The sequence below is a fragment of the Pinus tabuliformis genome, chromosome 1_2 (assembly GCF_031772625.1).
Source record: "Pinus tabuliformis cultivar Carrire ecotype Pingquan chromosome 1_2, CPIR1, whole genome shotgun sequence".
Lineage (NCBI taxonomy): Eukaryota > Viridiplantae > Streptophyta > Pinopsida > Pinales > Pinaceae > Pinus > Pinus tabuliformis.
In genome coordinates this window covers 101,294,333-101,302,998 of record NC_142298.1, presented here as the reverse complement: position 1 = coordinate 101,302,998, position 8,666 = coordinate 101,294,333, and positions in this window count along the sequence as shown.

Sequence of the window (8,666 nt, the reverse complement as noted above, 5' to 3'; positions counted from 1 at the left end):
TGTCTCAACTTGAAAAAATCTATTAAAATTTGGGAAGGCCTAGACAATAGTAACAAAATGGGGACTACATGGGTACAACAATATAATAAGGGGGTTGTACTAATAACAAAGGGGTTACACTAGTAGTATAGGGGCCTAACATGCCCCTCTCCTTCAAAAAGTGTTGTCCTCAACGCTTGAGTAGTTCTTGATGCTTTTGTAGAATATTCTTGTCCTCCCATGTGGAATCTTCAGCGGGTAAGTTCTTCCACTTGATGAGATACTCTGAAATTGATCGATTTTGTAGCTGTCGGGTTCTTGTTTCTGTCACTGCTCCAAGTTCCAATATGATTTTTCCTTCCTCTTCAAGTTCTGGCAGTATTGTTTGAATTGGGATCTTCTACAACTTTTGAATGAGAGGCCACACTTCTTTGTCCTTCTTCCATTCATCTCTTGCTTCATTTATCCAATCTGGTTGGATAATAGAAATAGCACAAAACAATGCTTCCACATCCTCATCCTTTCTTGAGAGTGCATCTACAACAAAATTTTGCTTCCCTTTTCTATAGATGATGTCAAAATCATAACCCAATATATTTGTGACCCATTTTTTCTGTTCTTCTATAGATAATATTTGTTCTAAAAAGTATTTAAGACTATCATGATCCATTTTTACCTTGAAGTGTCTTCCCATTCAGTAAGGTCGCCATTTCTTAAGTGCATGTAGTATTTCCAACATTTCCTTCTCATAAATAGCTTACTTGAGATGTAATAGTAAAAATACCCAATCACCTACATCAAAACATTTTTCACTACAATGTTGATCTACCTGTTGTTTCATTCGATTTTGCACCAAAGTGGCGTTATCCTTTAAAAGTTGGAGAACTTGTTGTTGATGCTCGATGTGATCTTTCACTACTTCAACCTTTTTCTTCTTGATATGTCCTTCTATCTTGAGAGTTTGAGGAGTGGTAATTTCTTGCAATGCTTTACAAGATATGGTCGGATTCATTTCTTGATGCTTGATGTGATCTTTCACTTATTGAACATTTTTCTTCTTGATATGTCCTTCTATCTTGATAATTTGAGGAGTAGTAATTCTGGCCAATGCATTACAAGATATGGTTGGATTCATTTCTTCTTTCTCGATGTGATCTTTCTTTTCTTGAACCTTTTTCTTCTTGATATGTCCTTCTATCTTGAGAGTTTTACGAGTGGTAATTCTTGCCAATGCTTTACAAGATATGGTCGGATTCATTTCTTCTTTCTCTGGGGTTGGTTCCTGGTGTATATACTCTTCTTTTGATATTTCTTGATCTTTTTCTTCCTCCTCTTCATAATCTATGTAAAATAATTTCTTCTCAGCACACTTATGACCTTTAGTGCATTTGCTATCACAATTGTAACAAAGCCCTTTTTCTCTTTTCTCTTCCAATTGTTGTGGTGTAACCCTTGTAGGCTGTGGAAGGCTAGGATAAATAACACTTCCATTATTATAGTTGTGAAGGGTAGACTTCCTTATTGCCATAATTTACTTTCCACTATGTAACAAAGCTCTTTTACTCTTTCCAATTGTTGTGGTGTTGCTCTAAAGAAGGTGTTGTTCTTTGTATCCTCATAATGTGCTATCATTTCCTCCGTGAAAATTGACCACGTAACAAGTTGTTTACAAGAACAAAGCCTTTTATACCATAAAAATTGATCCGATTCTAAATATGAAGATGCAATACATACCTTTTGTAATAGTGGTACACCATGTAGATCAAAATATTGCTCCATCTGAAGTATCCAATTTACTGGATCCTTGCCATCAAACTTCCTCATATCGCCTTTTTTTTATTTTAGGAGCTCAATCTTGAAATGACTATAACTCTGTAATTACGGTTCTTCCAGTTCTGAAATTGCGACCAGCAGTAGCCCTCTGTGTCCTCTTTCCAATGCCACTAGTATGATCCAAATTGGATTCTCCAAGGAAGAGTTATTCTAGATCTCCCAAGATGACCTGATTATATACCTTTTCAGAAGAGCAAACTTGTATGAGGTGCCACGTGTCACTGTTTTGACCTTCGGGTCTAAAAAATATACACAGGAAACTACAGTCTGTCCTCTTTCTGTAACTTCTTATGAAATTGCAATCTGATGCTCAAAAAAAAAGTTATGATGATTTTCCCAAGGTCACATGTTTGGAATGTAATTCAGGAGTCTGCAAAAAGACCAACTTCCTCAGATCATATCTCCGAACATATAGCGCGAAAAGCTCTAAAATTCGGACCCGAGGTTCAACGCGATTTCATCTCAAATGGGTTTTTTTGTTCACTTCTGAAACGTTGCAGAATAAGAGTTATAGCGAAAATTCCATGATGACCTATTTGGAGCAGCGAAATCCTAGAATCCAAAGCTCTGATACCAAATGTTATGGAACCAGCTCACAAAAAGATAGAAAATATAGATGAACACCTTAGAAATAAGCCTCTTCGAAGGGGCAACCTCCTTTACATTACACAAATGAACAATTCTTTGATGATACAAATGACAAGACCTCCTTTCTATATATAGGAGTCTAAGGAGTCATAATATAATCAGAGCCGACATAACAATAATAATGTAAGGGCACAATAATAACAATAGTGGGCTTCTATGGGGCACAATACTAACAATATGGGGACTACATGGGTACAAAAATATAATAAGGGGGTTGTACTAATAACAATAAGGGGTTACACTAGTAGTATAAGGGCCTAACAAAGACTAATTTGAGATGTTTCAAATGGTCCTACTTTGTTTGACTATATACCAAAATATTATCTAGATAAACTATAACAAACATGTTACTAAATTCCTTGAAAACCTCATGAAAGTGCAATGGGAATTAGTGAGACCAAAAAGAATCACTAAACATTCATAAAATCCATTATTTTGTTTTGAAATTTGTCTTCCACTCAACCCCTTCTCTAATCCTAGTATGATGGAATCCACTCTTTATATTAATTTTAATGAAATTCTTGGAACCACTTAAAAAATCAATTAAATCATTAATGTGTGGAAGTGGAAATATGCAGTTGATTGTTATTTTATTGATGTCTTTGGAATTAATACACATTCTTCATCCTCCATCCTTATTTGGGTTGACTATTGTAAGAAAAACACATGGACTCAAACTTTCCTTGTTGACTAATGCTTCCAATTGGAGATAAATTACTTAGCAAATCATCAATAATAAAATCAGTAAATTCATCCACCATAATAGTTTTAATTTTTTAGGAAAAACATCTAATATTTTGTTAGTAATATTTACTTTGGGTTTACCAAACAACGAAAAATGTAATTCTTCTTTCTTTACTTCTTGTACTAGCTCTTTTCCACTCATTAACAACACACTAGGACAAACTTCTTCCTTTACTCCTTCATCTTGAAAAGGTAACAAGACATGTTTCTAACCATTCTTGTCAAGTGTATATATGTTCCTCCTACAATCATGAATAAAATTTCTATCATACTACCATTTTCTTCCCAACAAATATGAAATACATCCATGGGAATTATGTCACAGTATACGTCATCCTTATAGCTACCAATCTAGAACTCCATCTTGCACTATTCATTCACCAAAATTTGATGTCTTTTTTCCAATTGTGATACTTTATAAGGATTAGGGAATGTTATTCTCTTCAAAAATAAATTTTGTAACATCTTAGTAGAAATAAAATCTTTTGTACTAACACTATCAATCATAATTTTTCAACACTTATCATTTCACTTGCATACAGTTCTGAACAGGTTTTTCTTCTTTTATAACTCCTTTGCTTCTTTCTTCGATCTGATCAAAAAAATCTTGATCAATAACAATTCTACTGCGTTAGTGGTTTCTTTATTTGCTGTTGAATTTACACTTTTTTCTCTCGCTTCTTTCACATGTGCACTTATTTGACTTGTTGGATTACCTTATGGAAATTCTAATGACATATTTCCCAATTTTCCACATATGTAGCATCTAGGCTAATAATCATTGCCTCTACCTATACCTCTTGGGAAAGGTATTCTTCCTCTAGTGTCACGTCCTATTGGTAATAATTAACTACTTGAACTTCCACCTTCCTATATTAAGGATCAAAATGTTCCTTTGCCACTTTGTTGTCTATTTCCGCTTGCACAAATTCTTCGTATACTTTTCTAACTATGTTTTTTTTCTATCTTCATTTCTCCTTTACAAGTAGCTTGATAAGCATCTTCAACCATCCTCGGTGAGACCAACCTTTTCAACATCCTCTTTAATATGACTAGCTCTAATGTTTAATATGTAAATGTCATCAGTGCATTCCCTTTCTAACATTGATATTTATCTAAGATGATGCAATTGCTTGAATATGTTTAACTCATAATATTTACGTATGGGATTACCCTCTAATTTAGCCACCATTATATCCCAAATTTTGATCTTGGACTTTCCTTTCATATTTCTATCTACTTGCAGTCCATCCCACCATAGGGTTGCATGACCTTTCAATCTTTTGCTTGCATAATTTACTCATTTTTCTTCATCAACATCTTCGTAATCAAAATATTTGTCCATTGCATTGATATCATCCATCAATTAATCAATCTTTAAATTACCCTCATATACAAGAACCTCCATCTATTTTGTATGGAACTCATATTAGTTATCATGTTTGAAATATTTTCCTCTTATGATTCTTCACCTTCTTCTTCACTAGAATATTCTTCTTCTACCTCACTCACATCTCCCACACTAGATCCTAGTTTCTTAGCAGTCTCCATCACCTATAATTTCGACTGAGTGGGCCTCATCTTTGCCTGTGAGGAAACATTCACTACAATCATTCCTCTACATGCTTGTCAAGTTGCTCCTTTGTGAATTTTTTCCATATCTGAGCACTCCTTACTTTGATACCAAAAATGATGCCTTTCAGTCTCCTTCAACTTATTTTTCCCGTAACTCAGATCGCTTCTCTTCAAAATTCTCTTGACATATCTGATTTCTACCGAAAGACTTTGTCTAATATCTGAATCTCTCACTCTATAGTCAAAAATTTGTGTGGAAGTAATGGTGGTCAACCCGAACTTGAATTTTGACATTAATTTCTCTCTATTAAAACATCAACTACCAAACTCACTTGAAGGTAGAAATCCTAATTCCTTGTGCAATTTGGAATCCAAACCTCAAGGTAGATTTACTTTTGCTCACATTCTAGAGATCTAAAGTATCTAATTGATCCAAATGTCCCAGCCAATCCACATATCCTATGATCTGAACTCCTCCTTTATTCTGTTTATCCTTTTGATCCAAATATGTCTTCCAATTTAGATTATTTGCTTTGATCCAGTATTCGTGATCCAACGTAAGATTATAAATTATTGGTAAGTTCAAACCAAATATTTCATAGTCTATATTATCATCTGTAATTTGAAATCTAGTTAATGACTTAACATTAGAACCATTGTTGCAACCAAATACCTCTTGTGAGTCTGAATAGATGGAAATATGTGATGGAAACTTTCACATCTCCATCAATTGAATAATCTTAAAAAAAAATGTGTTATTGAATGCTTTTGTGTTATAACAAATTTTGTCTATTCCAGTATAGAAACTTGTGATGTGACCAGGATTTTAAGTTTTGATCATGAAATTGAACCTAGGAACTAGTTATCTACATTAATCAATTCTTCCTACAACATATAAATAAATCTAAACTGATCCACACTCAACTGAATATAGTCACCATAAACACAATGAAGTATACATGAATAATATATTAAGTCAAGCTAAAAGGGGAAGATTACAGATTAAGAGTTTTCATACACTCTTGCTCTCTTAAACACCATTTACACTGGAACAAACCTGACATTTATCAGTCTCTCTCATTTACATTGAAATATCTATTACATAGATCTCTCTTAACCAAACTCAATAAAATCAATCTATTTTGTTGAATTATCTAAGGTATTCCTAGTTGACTAAGTCTATACATTTTCATAATATATTCCTTCTAAATTAACTACTACCAAAATATCACAATTTAAATAAAACTAAGGAAACCAACTTCCTTTAGTAAGTTACTCCTGCATCACTTCCTCACTATTTGAGTTCTAACTACTCTTAATCTATTAGATCTACTTCTATTATTGCATCTAACTTTCTTTACTTCATTCCATTTTGGATTTCCTTGTAGAATTCCTTTTGGTCTTCTCCATAGGTATGATATCTTACCAAGAGGTTCTATAGGTATGATATCTTTGAAATACATCCTCCTAATATTATAAAATTCCCACAAATATTGGGTCTAAAAGTGACTCCAACCATAAATATAGAGAATAACATCAAGAACCCTTCGCAATAAAATAAATAATCACTACTTAAAAGAAAATCTTGTAATAAAAAAATGAAAAGAAAGGTATTATAATGTTTACATTCAATATTATATCATATTCCTTATTATCAAAAAATCCATTCAAATTCAACTATTAAAATAAATAAATAACAAATCATAATTGATAAGATAGAAGAGATTCTCACTAAAATAAATAACATTAGCTTGAAAGATAAATTGAAGCATGAAAACTATACACTAATTATTACATCACATATCAACTATAAAACACCAATTTTTTATATCATGTCATCATTTTTATGGTTGGAAAGAACCTAAGGATCACAATCAAAATCCAATATGGAAATGCACAATACTTATCTCAAACAATTTTGTAACCCACATATGTGGAGTTGATCTTTAGAGGTGAAGTGCATAAATCATAGTGTTCAAATAGATAGAGAATATGTCCATATCATATTTATAATTTGTATTCATATTTATGATTAGAAGTCATTTGTCAAGGTTGATGGTTATCAAGTAACCCTTATTATTAGCTTATTCTGTAAGGTTGAATTTATTTATTTTTGTAGATAAATAAACACGTTTTATTGCATTACGAAAACTGAGTTACATGGGTACATAGAGAAACATGCGCATAGCCTGGGCTTGATTACTAACTGAAAACACCCATCAAAATTCTAGTACATAATTACTCAGACTACTTTGTTTAGCCACCTAGAAACTAAAAGTTTGAGCCATTACAAAATGATATGACCATCCACAAATGAAACAAACAAAAAAATGAGAACATTAACCATGCATCCACCATCAACTAAGGATTCTAAGCATTAACAACCATCATCCTCTATTGTGAAAAAATGAACATTAAACACATCAACCAAAGACCTCTACTCTTTGTGCATTAGTATTCCCAAAAATAAGCATAAGAAGTAAGGTTGTAATGCACTGTCATTACACTAGGAGAGATTCATCCATACATCAACTAATCTGACATAGGAACAAAGGGTTTTGAAGAGCTACAAAAAGGTGTTGCAATGGGATCTCCTAGAGGGTCCATAAGGTCCCTAAAATCATAATCTCATAGCAAAGCTCTCTCTATATGAGAAAACTGACCATCCAATAATTTACCTTAAAATTGATATTTTTTAGAATCCTCTTGATGTCCTCTATGATAGAGAATAGATTGTAGTTTGTTATCTGGTTATTCTTCATAACTAAACAAAGAAAAGTGTCCATCTATAACTGTGCCAAAACCGACCTCATTTTGTGCATTTTACTAGGGTTTAGAAACCCTTTTAATTCATTTTTAAGGATCTTTTAATCTGAGTAATAAGAACATTCCCTGGATTTTTTTCCTCATTTTGTGCATTTTACTAGGGTTTAGAAACCCTTTTAATTCATTTTTAAGGATCTTTTAATCTGAGTAATAAGAACATTCCCTGGATTTTTTTTCTTCCAGGAATAAAATGTCCCTGCACACCTCGAGTGGAACTACATTGAAGAAGGATGAAATGGAGCCACCTATAAAATGATGGTTTCCTCGTCCCCCAACATAATTACTACCACCCCGACAACTCATTACTCAGAATTCAGACTCCACCAAGGTCGAATTCGACAATAAAAACACAAGTTAAAAAACCAACCCCTTCTCTGTTGAGTGTAATAAAGTACAAAATACATTGGTGTCCCTCACAAAACACCATGAATAGTAGTGAAGGGATAATGCCTCATACAAACATGACACTCAAAAAGACATGAAAATTAAATTGTACATCAACGTTGAATACACCTAGAAACTAATTGTGAAGCCACAAATGTGGGATAAGGTTGTGGCATACCTCACCTCCTCTATATTGCACCTAATTTATTCACCACCCCATGCCAAGGAATTTATCATGAAGGGACATCCAAGACCAGGCTTGACTACTCTCTCTTACCCTATGCCAGACCCACAACTTCATATGTGAAATGTCCATCCTAGCTACGCACTCCAAATGTTACATTAATTATAGACCGAAGGTAGATAAAGGCAACCCCATCAGGGAAAAAACCAAACTTTACTGTATAATCTTCATCCATCCTTTGCAATAAAAGGTTTATATTATTATGCATGGTGGTGAGCGCCCATGACTAGTCAAAGTTTAAGTTGTCACATGTACATCCCCTATTTACGAGTAAATATGCCACCTAATTGCCACCTCTCTTGATATGATGAACAAGAGTGTAAGAAAACCTAGGTATTAAATAATTTATACTGGAAACCACATTTCCAGTCTCCAACTATGTATCGTTTTATTTATTGGTTGACAACGTAATAGTTTTTTAATACATTGAATT